Below are 20716 nucleotides of genomic sequence, written 5' to 3' on the forward strand. Positions count from 1 at the left end.
CGTTCCTCATTCATTACTGAGATTCGATGGCTCACCCGAGCGTTGAGGGATCGCAATTTGAGGGTCTCCATTGGAGGCGTTATGGAGGAGTCGAGGAAGGCCTCGAAGCATCAAAGCCAATGTTCGAATACCTCTTTGGCTTCTGGCTCACGCGCGTCGCGTTCAAGCTTGTCTGGCTTTAGAGCGACTTTCATGGTGCTGCCAATGATTAATGCATTGATGTAGTCAATTCACTGAGAGACTGAGAGAGCGGGTGAACATTGAGCTTTTTTAATCATGAACGTGCCTAGCTGGAGCCGGTTGTACAGATGAGTGCCACCCGCAGGTGGCCAGTCTATATATAGCCGCGATGAGGGCGGAGCCCACCGAGGTTACACTGCAGGGCCCGGAAGTAGCTCGCAGCACCACTTCCAGGTCATAGGTTTCAGTATCATGTAGACAGCTCATGCATTACGTGAATACATTCACCACACTTTCCTTCTGCTTTTATTTGTTACATGAAAATGATTTGAATAAAATATGTTAAAATGAATAAATAAATGTATAAATCTAGTATTACCAGCAGTGATGGGCACAATTCTTCTTATTTCAAAAAATATGTTTCTCCAGGTCAGGCAGTGTTTACTGCCTACCACCGATTGCCCTTCAGGAAATGGTGGTTATCTTCCACATTGATCCGCTCCAGTCCATCGACTGAAGGTGCTCATAAAGTCTTGTTATTGATGGAATTCCATGATTGTCGGACAACAGCGGAGTTGCTCTGACAGGACGCTTGAGGCTTCAAGAGAACTCATAAAAACAAAAGCATTTGGTTCACCAATGTCATTTTTGAAAGAAATCTGCCGTTCCTATGGTCTGACGTACGCCCCATATCAAAGCCACCTTATTTTATATGACCACTAAACTGGTCCGGCAAACCATTTCGTTCAGGGGCGATGGGGGATGTTTAACAGTTCATGGTATTTTCAGAAACTCCCACATCTTAGGATATGATAACATGCATAGAATATAATAGAACAGAAGAGGAATGAAGGCAAGAGAAGTGTAGAGAAGGCAAGAGGAGAGGAGGGAAGAGAACTTTCGGTGTGGAGCATGGAAGAAGTGATCACACACAAGGCAGCTCCTGCCTACGGTTGCAGAAAAGAGATCGCTTTAAACAACACTGAGTGAAATTTTGATGAAAAGGCGTAGCTGAATGTTAGAGGAGTACTTTCCCCAAGGAATGATATGTCTTTGTTTACCAGACCCGGCAGAATGCAGTGAGAGATTTGGCAGTTGCTGCATCAAAAACAAAAGCCTCTTGAACGGTTCAGGTGTGGCGGGGGGAGGGGGGGGGGGGACGGGCAAACCCAAAGGTATCAGCTTGAGTTGATGACCTTTATTAAAGCTGAATTCCAGCAGCAGAGGACAACTGTGAAAAGATCTCGCGAAGGCTATTGAAGAATCGGTGACTCCACTGAAGTGCTGATTGGAATTGGTGCAAAAGTGTCTGTAGGTGCAGTGGTCACAGATTCGAGAGATTCAAGGTGTGATATCGGACCATAGCGATCGTGTGGTGACTCTGGAAGCGGAAGTGGGGGTCATAGGAGACCGGTGTTAAACTGCGAAGGCAAATGTGGAGGAGCAGGAGATTGTACAAATAAGGCAGGGCCAACTAATAGTGTGACTGCCTGAAGTTGGAAGGTGTGAGTGCAACCAAGTTCGTCTCGATGATGCTGGAGTGGCTGCTGACAGACGGGATGGTAGATCAGGCGTCTGAAGTGGCCCGAGCGCATAGGCCGCTGAGGCAGAAGCCTAGAGATGTGGAGTCACCAAGGGCAGTCAGCGTCAGGCTCCACAAATCTGATGAGAAAAGAAGATTGTACGGTGGATCACGGAGAAGCGTACCTATGACTATAAGGGGAACAGGGCAGGGTCCTAATTTATCAGGACATTGAAGTACAAGATGGCAAAGGGACGGTAAAGCTTCAACAAGACCAAGGCGATGCTGTTTTGGCTGCAGATCAGGTTTGGGGTGCTCGAACGGCGAAGTTATGGGTGAAGTTCGGAGGCCGGGAATATTACTTCAAGACGCAGAAGGTGGCGAATACTTAATTAAGGAGCAATAACTGGGGAGAACAGAGCGGACAATACTAGGGAACCGGAGCGCTGGCACGGTGTAATGGATGGGAGCACATTTGAAGTGGAGGTCGGGATTGGGTAATATACATCTGTTTTTTGTTGGGGCGATGGGTATTTGCTCGTTACTGTTGTGAGGCGTTGGAGGATTATTTGAGGATCGATGTTCTCGTTCCCCCCTCCTGTTTTGTATGACTTTTTTCTGTTTAACATTTGTTTGTTTTGTGTTGGAGAAGGTGCTTGGAGTTCAGGAGAAATCTTTGTTTGCGTGGGTGAGAGGGAGGTAAACAGGAAATCTTTTCCTGCGGCTGAGCAGTGAGGGCGCAGGAGGATATCATTGATATGTGCTTTGGGAAGAGGCAGTTCGCTAGCACGTTATGCTCGTGAATTGAATTGAGCTGGTGTTGGGGAATTAGGGTGAGATTTATGCGACGTCGCAGGGAGTAAGAGATGGCATGATCATGGGTGGAGAAACGGACCATCTGAGATGGGCTAAGCACAGGGTTAAATTAAAGGGGCGAGAGGTAAGTGGGAAAGATGACATTCGGTAGAGGGGATTGCAAGCATAAGCCTCTGGTAAGTCTGGTAACGCGGAACATCCAGTGACTGAATAGGCTGGTTAAAAGTTTGCGAGTGTCGGCGCACCTCAGCAGCTTGGAAGCGAGGTGGTCTTTCTGCAGGAGAGGGAGCTCTTTGTTAAGGACAAGGTTAGGATAAGGAAGGAGTGGGTCTGGCAGGTTTTTCTCTAAGGGTTTGATTTGAAATCGACGGGTGAGGCCATTTTACTCAGCTAAAAACCAGGATTTCTGAGTGCGAAAGACGTGAGGGGTCGGTTGGGAAATATGTCATTGTGAATGGGGTATTGGATTGGTGTTGATAAATGTGTACGCCCCAATTTGTGATGATGTGGATTCAATGAGAGGGTTGCTGGCAGCGATCCTGGATTTGACGACATAACAGCTGATCATGGGAAGAGATTTTAACTGTCCGAGTGCCAAGAGTGGATAGGTCGAGCCCAAGGTCGATGACCAGGGTAAAAATGGTGGGGGAGCTTGCGGGGGGGGGGGGGGGGGGGGGGGAGGGGATTAGGCTGGGGGTTAACGGAGAGCATCGGTATTGTTGATCCATGGCGCTCTCATAAACCAGGAGGAAGGGAGTATTCCTTATTTTCACATGTCTATAATGTATATTCGAGCATTGATTACTTTGCAGTTCCTCTGGAGATTTTGGATGGGGTGACGGGACAGAGTATGTGCTAATATTTATGTTGGACAATGCGCTCCACTGGCTGGAGTTTCAGTTTAGATTGGGACGATAGGAAAGGCCGGAGTAGTGGTTTGACCTGGGGTTGTTGACGGATGGAGTTTTTTGTGATCAGGTGCCAGCGGCGATTAAGGAGTATGGAGTTGAATCAGAATGATGAGGTGTTGGCGGCCATTTCTTGGGAAGGACTGAAGGCAGAGTTCCGGGGGGGGAGGGGGCGGGGATTATTGCGTTTGAGACCTGTCTCGATAGGGAAAGGAGTGAGGAACATGGCCGTATCGTGAGCGAGATAGTGGAGTTGGACAGAGAATACAAGATAGTGCCTACCGTAGAGTGATTGGCCTGGACGAACAAGTTGCAGGGGCCGTTTGACAGTCTGACAACATGGAGGGCGGTAGTGCAAATACATGGGGTAAATTGGTTCAATATGAGCATGGGAGCATACAAGCTGCATGCTGGTGCACCAGTTGCGGAGGCAGGCTGCATCCAGGGAAATATTTAACTTACGGTCTGTAGCTTCGGATGCTGTGTGAGAGACAGGAAATACCATAAAATTTGCAGTGCAGAAGGAGGCCATTCGGACCATCGAGTCTGCACCGATTATTGGAAAGAGCACCCTACCCAATCCAAAACCCCCACCCGATCCCAGTAACCCCGCCCAACACTAAGGGCAATTTTGGTCACTAAGGGGAATTTAGAATGGCCAATCCACGTAACCTGCAGATTTTTGGACTGTGGGAGGAAACTGCAGCACCTGGAGGAAACCCACACACACACGGGGAGAACGTGTAGAATCCGCACAGACAGTGACCCAAGCCGGGAATCAAACCTGGGAATCTGGAGCTGTGAATCAATTCAATTCACCACTATACTACCGTGGTGATAAATGAGTCATTTAGAGGGTACTCCCCTGGAGTTCCTGAGGCGTATCCGGGAGGAGACGAGGGGGGCATGCGGTGGTGTAGAGACAAGCTGTTGTTTCCCCAGGTGGAGGAAGCAAAGAGACAAGCGTTAGAGGAGCCTTTCTGACGGACGTGCTGGATTGTATCAGTGAGATGAAACCAGGGAAGGCCACCGGAATTCTAGCAGGAGGTTGCAACGGACCTGGCACCACATCTGTTGGCGGCATTTCATGAATCACTGCAGAAGGCACGGCTTGCCGTAGCCGATGATGCAGAATGTGATCACATTAATTGCGGAAAAGGGAAAGGTCCTGTTGGAATGTGAGTCATACAGGCCTATTTCACTATTGAACACGGATATAAAAGTATTGCCTAATTTGCGGGCAGGAGGAAGGGGGAGTTTGTCCCCGAGGTCGTGGCAGAAGGACAAACAGGCTTCCCGATGAACAAGCAGCTCGTGAGTTACATGAGATTGCTGTTGACTGAGGTGATGAATCCGTAGGGCGCTCTGGGACCGGAGGTGGTGGATGCACATGGACGCTGAGAAGGCATTTGATTGAGTGTAGTGGAAGTACTTATTCTTGGATTTGGGAAGATTTTAGTTTGGGACGAGTAGAACGACACATGAATGAATGAAATGAATGAATGATTGTGGCATGTGTATGGTTGCTGTATTTGGCACCAAAAGCGAGGGTGAGGACGAATGATGTGAGCTCACCAACCTTTGACTTACACAGGGGTAGGAGGCAGCGGTGCCCGCTGTCCCCACTGCTGTTTGTGTTGGCGATAGAGCCATTAGCGATAGCTCTCAGAGGTTCCGCAGAATGACGGGTATTATGAGAGGACCGAGGGAGCATCGAGTGCTGTATGTTCCGTATCTTCTGGAGATAATGGGAAGGATTAAGGTCCTGCTTTGTTGGGTTGGAGGGTTCGTAGGGTACAAGCTGAATGAAGGGAAGAGCGAGGTATTCCCTGTGAATGAACAGGCGCAGCGGATGAATTTAGGGTGAATACCATTTACGATAGCGACGTTTCGGTTTAGTTACTTGGGGATTCAGGCAGCAAGGGAATGGACGGGGTTCCAATAGTGGCACTTAATGGAGCTGGTGGAGTAGGTTAGGGAGCATCTTAAGAGTTGGGATACACTGAACTTAAAGGTGGCAGGGAGGTTCCAAGTTATGGAAATGGAAATTCTGCTGAAGTTCTTTTTTTATCTTTCAGCTCTCCCTATCTTTATACCAAAGGACGTTGTGTCGGCGGTGAAAGTACCGCGGGTGGGGAGGATTCTGCTGCAGCGGCAGAGACAGCACGGGGGTTGGCGTTGCCTAACATGCTTCAATATTATTGGGCTGCGAATGCGGACAAGGTGTGGCGGTGGTGGGAAGGAGACGGGTTACCGTGGGTTACGATGGAGGATGAATCTTATAATGGGTCTACTTTGATGGTCACTGTGTTGCCAGCGTTGTGAATGGCTCCAAATAAGTATTCAAGGAGCCGGGCAGTGCCGTCCACAGTGAAGATATGGATTCAGTTGAGGAATCATTTTAGCATGTAAGGGATGTCGGTTCCAATGGCGCTGTGCGCGAATTATGAGTTTCAACCGGGGGGAATGCTTAGTGTATGCAGGTGTTGGAGGGAAGTGGGGCAGCTCACGGTGAGGGATGTCTATTTGGAGGAAGGGTGCGCCAATCTGGTGGAGCTAATGGAGAGGGTAGCGCTACCGACGAGGAGTAAGTTCAGATATCTGCAGGTTACGGACTTTGTGCGATACGTCCGGAGGGGGAATGGGACAACTCATCGCCGCCGATTCATCGCCGCCGACTCATCGCCGCTGACTCATCGCCAGCCCAACTCATCGCCAGCCAACTCATCGCCAGCCCAACTCATCGCCAGCCCAACTAAAAATTGTAATTCATGGTAAAAGCTGTCGGCGGCGGGTAACTTTTGAACGGCCCGCACCAAGCATTTGATAGATAGACCGGCCGGCGAACCAAGTTATATCACAGTTCAGACAGGTGGTATTTCAAATTTAATTCATGGTAAAAGCCGTCGGCGGCGGGTAACTTTTGAACGGCCCGCACCAAGCATTTGATAGATAGACCGGCCGGCGAACCAAGTTATATCACAGTTCAGACTGGATTAGAAACAAGACTTTTTGTTGACCTCTCCCTCTCAAGATAATTCGTGAATCTTTCAGGTGGTTGTTATTTCTTTAGTCGGGTTTCCAAGGCCTGGATCTTTATCCCCTCTATGCCAATTTAGCAAAATAAGCTTTGACAATTCCTTTATAGTTACGACAATTCCTTGACAGCTTTGAGAGTTCTTTCATAGTTCTTTGGCAGTTGGACTGTGTGTAAAAAGTGCATAATCATGTTCACTTTTAACAATCCCAAAGACCCCTCTGGAGGGGGCTGCCTCGGTTTACGGGACACAGACTTCTGGCGCAAATACTGCTAGCGAAAGTGGCAGCGGTTGGAAGAATAGAGGATATAGTGACTGAGCCAGCAGGCAGTCGAGTATGTTAAGGCAGTTGTAAAGTGGAAGTTAAATCGGAAGTGAAGTCAGGAGGGGAGATCAATTGGGTAGCATGGAGTGAGGTACTGCGGAGATAAATGTGACTTCTCCTGCGCAAGGATGACAGTTTAAGGTGGTGCACAGGTTGCATATCACTCAGAAATGAATGAACCCCCTGGTACTTTCAGGAGATAGCTGGTGAGTGTGAGATGTGTGCGCGGGTCAGAGACTCGCGCGCACATGTTTTTGGGTTGCAACATTTGGGAGGAATCTGGTCGTGAGTGTTCACAGTGTTAGCCAGGATAGTGGAGGAGGAGGCGGACACGGATAGATTTTTGGCGATATTGGTGGCCGCAGAAGCCTGAGCTCATGGAGATGAGGAAAACCAATGTCTTGGCCGCTTCGCTGATTGCATGGCGGCGACTTTTTCTGGAGTGGCGTTCGGCATCGCCACCAGGTGTACTGGATGGTTGGATGAACTATACGACTTCCTGCGATTAGAGAAGACGAAATATGAGTTAAGGGACTCTTCAGGGTTTTTTTTGGAAAGCTAGGGGATGTGAGTGCCCGTGTTTGAGGGACGTTCGTCGCGGTGCGGGGGGCGGGGTGGAAAGGGGAAATATCTGTACAGACTCTAACGTTCATTGTTGGGAAGAATGATTCCCCTGGTGCCTGTTCGCTGCAGCCTGTCTTGATGCATGTTTGTAATGAAACAATTAAGAAAGAAATGAGAAGAGAAGAGAATCCCAATTCGAGTCTCCAACAGAAATTTGAAAAGAATAGCCTATCTATGCCCACGATCCGACACAATCCCCGGATCACCACCTTACGTTATCATCGTCATGGAGAAGGATAGGAGCAGTCAGTATGGGAAGGTATTTAGTTTGGGGAGGGACTCGTATACAACTATTAAACAGGAGGTGACGAGCAGAAAGTGGAAACAGATGTTCTTGGCGAAATGCACAACAGTAATGAGTTGGTTTTTAAGGAGAATGTACGGCGCGTGCTGGACGTTGCTGCCACTGAGACGAGGACAGAATGGTAAGGTGAAGGAGTCTTGCATAACAATAGAAGTGGGGCTTGTAGTCAAGAGAAAGAAGGAAGCTTACATAATGTTAAGGAAGCAATGATGTTGTAGCGCTCTAGAGGGTTACAAGGTAACCAGGAAGCAAGTCAAAAATGGACTTAGAAAAGCTTGAGGAGAAATGAAGTATTAGGGAAAATACCACGGCATTCTGCACTCATGTGAGAAATAAGAAAATGATGAGAGTGAGAGTAGGGCCGATCACGGATAACGGAGGGGAATTGTGCCATGAGTCTGAGGAGATAGAGGAGGTCCTTAATTAATATTTTGCTTCGGCAAGAGAGGGAAATTTTTGCTCATGAGAACAGCGTGAACAAGGTTAATAGAATGGACCAGATTGATATTCAGAAGAAGGATGTGCCCGATTTTTAAAAAAAAGCATCACGATAGATAAGTCTCCTAGGCCAGACTGGATCGCCCCAATGTAACTACGGGGAGCGAGGGACGAGACTAACACACCATTGGCGATTATCATTACGTCCGCACTCTCCACTGGAGTACTACCGGATGGTTGGTGGAAGGCGTAGGTTGTTCCACTGTTCATGAAAGGCAATAGGACATGCCTGGGATTTACCGACCAGTCAGCCCTCCGTCTATGGTGGGCAAAATATTGGAAAGGGTTCGAAGAGACAGGATTTATGATTGGTTAGAAAAACATAGTTTGATTAAATATTGTCAGCCTGGCTTTGTGTGGTGCAGGGCATGCCTCACAATCTGCACTGAATTCTTTGAGGATGTGGCGAGGCACATTGATGAAGGTATGGGCCAGCGTAGTGTGGTGTGTATCGGACTTTTATGGAGGAATTCGTTAATGTTCTCCTACCGTAGCGCTCAATCAGAAAGTTAGGGGGCCTGGGGTACAGCGAATTGTGGCTGCCTGGATACGGAATTGGCTGGCCGAAAGAAGCAGCGAGTGGTGGTGGATGGAAAGTATTCCGCTTGGAGGTCAGTACTGTTCTATGTATGAACCTTGTGGCCAATCTACTGAACCTTTACATCTGTGTATTGTGGAGAAAATTGAGTGCTGGTGTGAAAACCGACGGGAGAAAGAGGTAAACACCACTTTGTCGCCGAGGCCAGTACCCGATCCATGGCGCTGTGAGTCAGCAGTGCCTTTCCACCATGTTCTCATTCTCGTTCGTATTTTCTTTAAACACTAATGCGGTAGAACTACACTGAAGCCACAATTGTAGATACAATCACTCAGGTAGCTTGATTTGAGATGTTGCGACTGAAATGCGTTAAATAGGACGTTTTGACTCTTAAAATGAAAACATACATAATGAGCTGAAAGATGATCTAACTGAACAACAATTTCAGAATTCTGAAAAATAAAACTTCAACGCATTAAAATGTCCTCCTGTTTCATTTTCGTCAAATGCAAACACGACTTGAAGCGGTGAACGGACATTGAAAACGACTGAACAATGTCAGCTTTCAGCAAGCAGGTGTAAACGATAGCTCACTTAAATCACGATTTTCCTTTGTGAGGGCATCTTTTTTCTAAGGACAAAAAAGAAACAAAGTTATATGTACACTTCGCTACCACATTGTCGAATCAATAACTGACTAACCTTTTTCCATGTGTAGTCATTAGTGTTACAAGAAAAAGTAGGCGATGACGTTCAGTTTCAACGGCTAAAAAGTTTAATTAATTTCATGATTACGTCGCAAAATGCTATTTTCGCACTGTTTTCGAAAACATGAATGTTTGATTTGTTTCAAAGGCTGGGAGGTAAATTGCAGCTTTCAGAAACTCGTTAATCAAAGTTTTGAAGGAATTTGTCACTGTGAAGTATACGTTGATGATTGAATGATGCTCAGTCAAAATGTGGAAGAACAAGCGCACCACTTTAAAAAACTGTTCCGCCGCTAAAAGAAGAAAGACGCGCAATGTATCTCGAAAAGGAAATTTCCCATGAGGGACATTTCGTGGGACATGGGTCAAGCGGCACCAAGTAATGCAAACATGAACTAATTCTTCTCCAGAACCCGCAAGAATAAATTAGATTTTATGTTTCAAGGAATGAGCGGACTCGATCACAGATCCATGCCAAACTTTTAGCTGTGTGGTAGCACGAATCACAGAACGCTAACAGAAGAAGAAACACTTAGATTGAACGGCAACTTGGCAAATCGCATTGATTTAAAAAAAAATTATGTTGACACTGAAAATCAATGTTCGTCACAACAAATTATAACACAAATAATTGTATCCTGGTTGTGTCTGCTTGGGGCATGAGTCTGGGCTTTTTTTTGCTATGGCAAGACGAACATGGCATTTTGAAAGGTGTTCACATATTCTCAAGATATTCATATTTTATGATTGGTATTGGCATTATAATGTTTGTAGATTTACTTTGACTGTAATTGCGTCCAAGGAATCGTATATAAGGATGACAACAGCAGAAAATTACTTTGAGGCTTTCGAGGGAAGTAAACCAGTTTGATCCAAGAGAATTTGTTGTTCCAATCATTCAATTTAAAGACATACCAAGAGGCGTGGAGCAAAAAGTTCATTGTGGAAGCTTTATCGGGAGTATAATAAGCATAATGTCAATTCTGGGTGGATTTCGCAAGGGTGTGACAAGAAATCGTCTTTCAATTTAGGAAGTTACATGCTGTAAATAGGGAGCCAGCTTTTAATGCTCTAAGTTAACAATGTTAACATTTGAGTTTGAGATGTGAATAAAAATAACAGACAACTAAGACGCCCAATAGGCCTTCAGATTCTCGACGTAATAATGCGATTCGATCTGCTCATTGACAATATTAGCAGGCCTCGAGACAGTACGTTGCTAATTTCCATATCAAAAACATTGGTATACAGTGGTCACTGCGGCACATAAATGATAACTTCCTTATTAAAGTAATTTTACAGATGTAGCCATTCAAACACAATAGGGGTTGAATGCAAAAGAGAGTAAAAAGTATAACTACAAACAAAGTCATTGGGAAAGAAGGATAGTTTTTCATTCAAGAATGATACAAGCGTGATTCCTCCGTGATTGGAACTTTTGAAGTCTGCTCTGTCTATCATTTGGAGACAGAAAGATTGGAGATAGTCAAAGAAATACGCTATTTGGTGCATTACCGAACCAGGAAGTACTATTTTCCTGACGTTGTCATCGTCAGCGGAATGAAATGAAATTAAAATCACTACTGTAGACAAGTAGGCTTCAAATTAAGTTAGTCTGAAAAGTCACTTGCCGTCACATTCCGGCGCCTGTACGGAGAGGCTGGTACGGAAATTGAGCCGTGCTGCTGGCCTGCCTTGGTCTGCTTTAAAGCCGCGATTTAGCCCAGAGTGATAAACCAGGAATTGCGTGGTTATAGTTAGTTGGATGTGATCCATAGAGTTAATTAAATTGGATGTCGCTTGGGAAAATACATATTTTTTATGTGTTAGGGGACTACTAGTAGTTTTTCAGAACGAGTGATAACATAGGAAAAGTCAATGTATTTGCTTAATCGAAAAATTATGTCTCAAAGTGTGAATTAGTCATTTGCAGTGTGCTTATTGTACTTGACTAAATATCCACGGTGGCGCAGTGGGTTAGGCCTGGAGCATCACAGCGCCAAGATCCCAGGTTCGAACCGGCTTTCGGTCACTGACCGTGCGGAGTTTTCACATTCTCACCGTGTTTGCGTGGGTTTCGCCCACGCAACGCAAAGATGTTAAGGCTAGGTGGAATGGCCATGCTAAATTGCCCCTTAATTGGAAACAATGAATTGGGTTCTCTAACTTTATATATAAATAAATATCCAGTGGTTCCTCTCTGGGGGTGTACATTTTTCGTCACATTATTTCAAACACCAATGCAATGCTCAGAACAAGTATTTAATTTTATTCCATCATGTCTTTGGGGCATTTCCGCCGATAATATTAGAGGGGTTCATAACATCCATTATTGAAATATTGGTAAATTGAATAACAACATACCATTTTTCTTCCGAAAAACTGGGCTCAACTGAATGCATGCTTTCATTACCGGTATATAATGACTCGCATATCTCTTTGCACTTCAGAATTTTCCAATCTGTCACTATTTAAATTCTGCTTTTACCATGAAAATGTTTCGCATTACAGATAGCCACATTACACAGCAACTGTCTCGTTGAAACATGTACGTTTTCTTAAGTGGTTTGTCAGCGTAAATTTCATAAGGATCCTTCCCCTCACAGAAGAGTCTAAGATCAGGCGTATTATGTCAGAATAAAGGAGTATCACGTTACGAATTATATTAGGAGGAATTTGTTCTCCCAGAAGTTTCGGAGTCTTTGGAACTTTTTATCACAGGGATTTGTGTGTGCAGAGTGCTTCAAGATGTTAAGTCTGCGTTGGAAACAAAATGATCAGTGAGTGTATGAAGGGTTACGGGGAAAGGGCTAGGAACATGGACCTGGAAATGTCAGTTCAGCCATAAAACCTACTGAATAAAGGAGCTTGTTCGACGGCCGAGCAGTCGACCTCCTGTTCCTATTTCTTATCTTGTTGTCCGTTTGTCAACACACACTCAATCCGTTCATAACAACATTCAAGTCTCTTTGCTTTGAACTCGTCAATTACAGTCCCAACTATTTTTCTGTCACCAGGAATCTTGGTAAATTATATTTCAGTGCCTCAACTGAAACGTGCAAAATAAATTTCAGTAGCTGCTCTTGTTTTCATGTGGTACTCGAGAAATAGATGTTGTTTTAATTGCTCTGCAATTCCTTGTAACATTTTTGTCCCTTCCATTTGTAAAGAGAAAGCGTCCGACATTTTGCCTTCATTTTTTACCAGACAGAAGATTAGTTTATAGGTCAAGTTGCGGGCCTTGCAGGTTTACGCTTAGATGCTATTAATTCATGCTTAAATCTAATTTTTTCTGAACATTGTAACTGCTCCCAAATCGTGCGGCTTGGTAAATTTCTTGCATTTTTGTTTTCATCTTTCCTCTTTGGATTCCATGCTCGCAGTGTTCACATTTGCTGCCTATGTTTGGATCACTTACTTGTTCATATGCCGCCAGAAATATATTAGCAATTTTAACCTTACAGGCAATAGCTCCTTATATAATCGCCATTGCCTACCTATTGTTATAGTATTAAACGGATTTAGCCAATCAGCAATACATGACTGACACGCCCTAGTACAGTATGTAATCTTCTTTCTGTCGAAACAGAAAATTCGTTTCCGATGACACAGCGAAAACGCCGCCATGACACATAGGTCAGGAACAGAAACTGTCATCGGAGGCCTGGCTGCATTCGATGCTGGCCGCTAGCAAGCACATTCAAGTGAACGCATTAATACGTTACCACTTTATGGTTGTTATGATTACCACTCACGTTTGCACAAAAGAACACGTCCAAACTGTGAAGATGCAATGAACATCACCCGACACAGCTCATCAACTTTGCACAGGACGAAGAAAAGAGAAAATAAGCCATCTGTTCAATCCTGAAAACTGCTGTTTCACCCAAGTGCATCCGATTGAAGAACAGGCTGTTACATATGAGTATCGTGTCAGCTATAATTAAAGATTGGGAAAGGCAGATCTTGGTTTCCTTAGATAAGAATACGTTGAGTTGGGATATGATTGAGGTGAACACAATGATGAACAATGCAGATAGGGTAAAATAATCTGAACGTTTCCACTTGGTATTGAGTCCACAACCAAGATGTGTAGGTTCCTGATGAGGTGCAGGAGTTTTTGGGTGAATGCGACAGAACACCTTTTCAACCATGAGTGTTTGTGGAACTCGCTGTCAAATGGTGGTACATGAAATGACCGTCACTACATTTCAGAAGCATTTCGATGGGCACGTGAAACGCCACAGCATATAGACTATGGACTAAGTTAGATTATCATAGAATTTACAGTGCAGAAGGAGGCCATTCGGCCCATCGAGTCTGCAGCGGATCTTGGAAAGAGCACTCCACCCAAGGTCAACACCTTCACCCTATCCCCATAACCCAGTAACCCCACCCAACACTAAGGGCAATTTTGGACACTAAGGGCAATTTATCATGGCCAATCCACCTAACCTGCATATTTTTGGAATGTGGGAGGAAAGCCGAACACCCGGAGGAATCCCACGCAACATGGGTAGGATGTGCAGACTCCGCACAGACAGTGACCCACGCCGGAATCGAACTTCGGACCCTGCAGCTGTGAAGCAATTGTGCTATCCAGATCGCTACCGTGCTGCCCTTAAGAACAAATTATTCTACATTCCATCATTCTACCATAATCCATCGATCTATCCAATAGCCGTTTGACTGCCACCAATGTTTCCGACTCAACTACTTCCACAAGCAGTGCATTCCATGCACCCACTACTCTCTCGGTAAAGGACCTACCTCTGACATCCCCCCTGTATCTTCGACCATTCACCTTAAATTTATTTCCCCTTGTAATGGTTTGTTGCACTCGGGAAAAAGTCTCTGATTGTCTACTCTATCAGTTCCCCTGATCATCTTATACACCTCTATCAAGTCGCCCCTCATACTTCTCCGTTCTAATGAGAAAAGGCAAAGCACACTCAACCTATCTTCGCAAGACCTACTCTCCGTTCCAGGCAACATCCTGGTAAATCTCATTTGCACCTTTTCCAAAGCTTCCACATGCTTACTCAAATGAGTCGGCCAGAACTGCACACAGTACTCCACATGTGGCCTTACCAAGGTTTTGTACAGCTGCATCATCACCTCACGGCTCTTAAATGCAAACCCTCTGCTAAGGAACGCTAGCACACCACAAACCGTCTTACAGATGTATCCACTTCAGTGGCAACTTTCACAGATCTATGAACCTAGACACCATGTTCTCTCTGCTCCTCCACATTGCGACGAACCCTACTGCTAAACCTGTATTCCGTATTCATATTTGTCCTTCCGAAATGGACAAGCTCACACTTTGTCCTAATTGAAGTCATTGATGAAAATCACAAACAGCAGAGGACCCAGAACTAATCCCTGTGGTACGCCACTCGTAACTCGGCTCCAGGCTGAATATTTGCCATCCACCACAGCTTGGGAAGGTGGAACTTCTATTGGTTAGCCAGTGCGTTATCCAACTGGCCAAATTTCCCGCTATCCCATGCCTCCTTACTGTCTGCATACGCCTACCATGGGGAACCTTATCAAATGTCTTACTAAAATCCATGTACATTACATCCACTTCTTTAACTTAATTCACATGCTTGGTCATATCCTCAAAGAATTCAATAAGACTTGGAAGGCAAGATCTACCGCGCACAAATCCGTGCTGACTATCCCTAATCAAGCAGTGTCTTTCCAGATGTTCAGAATACCTATCACTCAGTACCCTTTCCATTACTTTGCCTACCACCGAATTAAGACTAACTGGCCTGTAATTCCCAGGGTTATCCCTATTCTCTTTTTTGAACAGGGGTACGACATTCGACACTCTCCAATCCCGTGGTACCAACCCTATTGACAGTGAGGCCGAAAAGTTAATTGCCAACGGCTCTACAATTTCATGTCTTACTTCGCATAGAATCCTTGGATGTATCCCGTCTGGCCCGGGGGTTTTGTCTATCTTCAAGCTTTTCAAAATGCCCAACACATCTTCCTTACTAACAAGTATCTCCTCGAGCTTACCATTCTGTTTCACACAGTCCTCTCCAACAATATGCCCCTCTCATTTGTAAATACTGAAGAAAAGTACTCGTTCAAGACCTCTCCTATCTCTTCAGACTCAATGAAATGAAAATGAAAAAATGAAAATTGCTTATTGTCATGAGTAGGCTTCAATGAAGTTACTGTGAAAAGCCCCTAGTCGCCACATTCCGGCGCCTGTCCGGGGAGGCTGGTACGGGAATCGAACCGTGCTGCTGGCCTGCTTGGTCTGCTTTAAAAGCCAGCGATTTAGCCAAGTGAGCTAAACCAGCCTCTTAATACACAATCTCCCGCTACTGTCCCTGATCGGACCTACCCTCTCTCTAGTCATTCTCATATTTCTCATATATGTATAAAAGGCCTTGGGGTTTTCCTTGATCATACCCGCCAATGATATTTCATGCCCTCCCTTAGCTCTCCTAATCCTTTTCTTCAGTTCCCTCCTGGCTATAATGTATCCCTCAAGCGCCCTGTCTGAACCTTGTTTCTTCAGCCTTTCATAACTCTCTTTCTTCCTCTTATCAAGACATTCAACCTCTCTTGTCAACCATGGGTCCCTCACTCGACCATCTCTTCCCTGTCTGACAGGGACAGACATATCAAGGACACGTCGTACCTGTTCCTTGAACAAGTTCCATATTTCAGTTTTGTCCTTCACTGAGAGCCTATGTTCCCAACTTATGCACTTCAATTCTTTTCAACAGCATCGTCTTTCCCTTCCCCCAATTGCAAACTTTGCCCTGTTTCACGCACCGATCCATCTGTATTAAGAAAGTGAAAGTCACAGAATTGTTGTCACTATCTCCAAAATGCTCTCCCACTAACAAGTCTATCAGGTGCCTTGGATCATTACCAAGTACAAAATCCAATATTGCCTCCCCTCTGGTCGGACAATCTGCATACTGTGTGAGAAAAACTTCCCGGACACACTGCACAAACACCACCCCCTTCAAACTATTTGATCGAAAGAGTTTCCACTCAATGTTTGGGAATTTAAGGCTACCGATTACTAATACCCTGTGACTTCTGCACCTTTACAAAATCTGTTTCCCAATCTGTTTCTCCAAATCGCTGCTGCTATTGGGGGCCTATATAAAACTCCCAACAAGGTGACTGCTCCTTTCCTATTTCTGACTTCAGCCCATTCTACCTCAGTAGGCAGATCGTCCTCGAACTGCCTTTCTGCAGCTCTTATACTACCTCTAATTAACAATGCCACACCCCATCCCTTTGACCACCCTCCGTAATCGCATTGAAACATCTATAACCAGGGACCTCCAACAACCATTTCTGCCCCTCTTCCATCCAAGTTCCCGTGATGGCCACCACATCGTAGTCCCAAGAACCGACCCATGCCTTAAGTTCACCCACCTTATTCTTGATGCTTCTTGCGTTGAAGTATACGCAGTTCAACCCATCTCCGCCCCTGCAAGTACTTTCCTTTTTCGGTGCTCCATTCCCCACTGCCTCACTACACGCTTTGACGTCCTGATCATCGGCTACCTTAATTGCTGGACTGCAAATCCGGTACACATTCCCCAGTCAAATTAGTATAAACCGTCCCGAAGAGTAGTAGAAAACCTCCATCCCAGGATATTGGTGCCCCTCTGGTTCAGATGCAACACGTCTTGCTTGTACAGATTCCACCTTCCCAAGAGTGCGCTCTAATTGGCCTAATACATGAAGCCCTCCCTCCTACACCATTCCTGCAGCGACGTGTTGAACTGCACATTCTACCTATTCCTAGCCTCGCTATCACGTGATACCGGCAACAAACCAGAGATGACAACTCTGTCTGCCCTGGCTTTAAAATTCCAGCCTAACTCGCTAAACTCGTTTCTTACCTCCACACCCCTTTTCCTACCTCCGTCGTTGGTACCAATGTGCACCACGACTTCTGGCTGCTGACACTCACCCTTGAGGATCCTGAAGACACAATCCGACACATCCCTGGCCCTGGCACCCAGGAGGCAACATACCTTCCAGCAATCTTGCTCGCGTCCACAGAATCTCCTCTCTATTCCCCTAACCATTGAATCTCCTAATGCTATTACTTCTCTATTCTTCCCCCTTCCCTTCTGAGGCCCAGGGCCAGTTCAGTGCCAGTGACCTGGACACTAGGGAATTCCCCCGGTAGGTCATCCCCCCAACAGCATCCAAAACTAGATACTTGTTTTGAAGGGGAACGGCCACGAGGGATCTCTGCACTGTCTGACTGTTTGTTTTCTTTCCCCTGACTGTAACACAGCTACTCTTGTCATGTGCCTAGGGTGTGGTTACGTCCCTGTAACTCTTCACTATAAAGCCCTCTGCCTCACGGATGATCCTAACTTTCATACATCTCCAGCTCCCGTTCCCTAACATGGTCTATGAGGAGCTGGAGTTGGATGCACTTCCCGCAGGTACAGTCGCCGGTACACCAGTGGTATCCCTCATCACCGCAAACCTAACAGAGGATCATGCAACTGCCGTAGCCTCCATCCCCACTTACCTTCCAGAATATAGCTGCCCAGTGGACCAACTGGAACTCCGCCGTCCGACCCCTCTCACAGTCAGCTGCACTCTCTGTAAACCCCTGGCTCCCTTCTGGCTCTTTCCGGAAATGAAATGAAAGGAGCACCTTGCTCCCTCCTCAACTAGCTCCCTCAGTCACCAAACTTTCACTACAGCACTCAAATGCACCAAATTCAGCACTCAGTGCAAACAGTGTCTGCACTGTGGCTGGATCACATTTCTACTGTGACTCTCGCCTCTGAAAACTCGCCGAATCCAATTAACTTATGAACAAGCTCCAGCTGCAAGTACCTACATCTTGAATCTTTGTTTAAAGCTGATTGAAAATTAAACTTCCTCTAAACCAAAGAGCAACTTTTAAGTGAATTAACAAAATAAACGAAAGACTAGACTTCAGATAAAAATAAACCCTCAGTCACCAAACTCTCACTGTCGCACTCAAATGCACCAAATCCAACACTCAGTGCAAACAAATTCTGCACTGTAGCTGGAACACATTTATATTGTGACTCTGATCTCTGAAAACTGGCCTCATCAAATTAACTAATTAACAAGTTCCAGCTGCAAGTACCTACATGTAGAACATTTGTTTAAAGCTAATTGATAATTCATATTCTTCGAAACCAAAAAGCAATTTTTAAGTAAATTAACCAAAGAAAAGAAAGACTAGACTTCGGATAAAAATGAATCTTATACTCCCTCAGTAACCAAACTCTCTCTGTAGCACTCAAATGTGCCAAATTCAGCACTCAGTGCAAACAAGAGGTTCTGCAAGTTGGCGATGGAACAGAGGGGTTTATCAAGGTGTTTCATGGGCGGGACAGAAGTGATCGATCAAAGGACCACTTTCCGTGCTGCACAAAGCTATGCGTCTTTGATGACCAAAATAGGATCTTACTGGAATATTGCACTAAACCAGTAATGTTGCTCTGAATGTATGGTGCTCTGATAGAAACAGTCTTGCCTATTCTCATTACTTCAATAAATTATCAGCTCCAACCTATCGTATTCCCCTTTGCATACACTGAAATGAATTAAAATAATTTCGCAACTATGTTTTCAGAACACAATGGAGTCACTGTTTGAAAACTGTACGTGTGTCAGCAAGCAAAGTGGCCATGCATCGTCTTGGATTACGCATCTTTTGCAACATTTCGGAAGTTGATGATTCGCATTTGCAATTCTTGGGCTTTTGCTTGATTCAGAATAGACCTGATGTGATGTTCATTGATACACAGGCACTGAGAGATAATTCAAAAATCCTTTTTTAAAAAAGTGCCATTGACCGCTGCAAATGGCAAGCTACATTTTTCCAAACAGAATGCCACAATTAGAGAAGTATTGTTTAATTTATTGTGTGCAACTTCGGACAATTGTTTTCAGCGTTAAAAGGTTCGAGGTTCTCCAGTCATCTACTGAAGTCAGGAATAAATCGAGCGTTCCCAACTGCTGAGTAGCCGGCAATTTCGAGGAGTCGAGTGATATTGTAATGCAGAAGAGTCACAACTGAAATATTATTTTTAAAAGTAAGTACGTATTCGATAGAACAGATGACAAGTAGCTCTTTAGATACGCAAACTTTTCGCACCCTGTAGTTTGTTCAACGCGACATTAGGCAGCTAGGCAGTCTTGCCAAGCGTCATTTGCTTTCGGGCCGATTAGCAGACCCTATCTGAGGAGTGTTTGGCCCTCCTGAACCAGACGGTGAATTGAACATAAGTATGCTTTACTGGGCCTCTAACGCTCTCCTGATAGGTGGAGATTTCTGGGACTGTACTACAGCCCGAAGAAAAAGTGTCATCGGCCGGTTAAACTGATGAAGAGGTTTGTTCCGACCAGAATCGAAGGAAAAATGGTCGAAGGACAGTAGGTGCTGCAGACCCCTGACAGGCAGTATTGAATAGGCAATGAAGGAACCAAATCACAAGGAGATGAGTGTGTGTGGCGGGGGATGGGGCTGGGGGTGGTAGGATGGGGTGCATATTGGTGCACAAACACTTGATTGAGCCTTGATCAATATCACCATATCTCATGAGAGAGTTTCAATGCTCTGACAAGTATCCTATTGTCGGTGCCATTTCGATGTTGGCAAATATGTGTCCAGTGGGAAACTTTGAATGTCAGAAGTTCCATTTTCAATTAGATACATTTAGAGTTCGACTGGAACACACTCGCCGCCCTTGAAATACAAGTTAATTCCTGACAGACAGGTAGTTAAAGAGTCATTCAGATAAAGAAGCTTGCCCTTGCTTCTCCACCGTGGGACCATCTCTTAACAGCCCAGAAAGCCGATAGCCCCCGCCTCACGCACGCTCATTACTACGCAGATGTTGCACGCACAGCTCGGTACAGATATTAAAGTGTGTTAACTGTGAATAGAGCGAGTGCTTCTGCACACCATATTTAGGAAATATATGTAAAACTTAGTCGAAGGGCGTCAATGTAACAGGAACATGAAAGATCTGTTCGAATTATTGGTCCATCATTTGAGACTACAGAAACGATTCTTGATTTCTGATTTCAATCTTGCAGTATTTCTCAGATGGCCGGCTAGTATATTAAGCCAAGTCGGAATGCTGAATGGAATTATGTTCTGTTGTTTGGGCACTTCCGTCAAAGGACCATCTTCTTTTTATTAATTCGATTGCCTGTTTATTTGTTTCGGGTTTTTTTCTCTTTGCAATACGCTTC

The sequence above is a fragment of the Scyliorhinus canicula genome, chromosome 12, assembly GCF_902713615.1.
Source record: "Scyliorhinus canicula chromosome 12, sScyCan1.1, whole genome shotgun sequence".
NCBI lineage: Eukaryota > Metazoa > Chordata > Chondrichthyes > Carcharhiniformes > Scyliorhinidae > Scyliorhinus > Scyliorhinus canicula.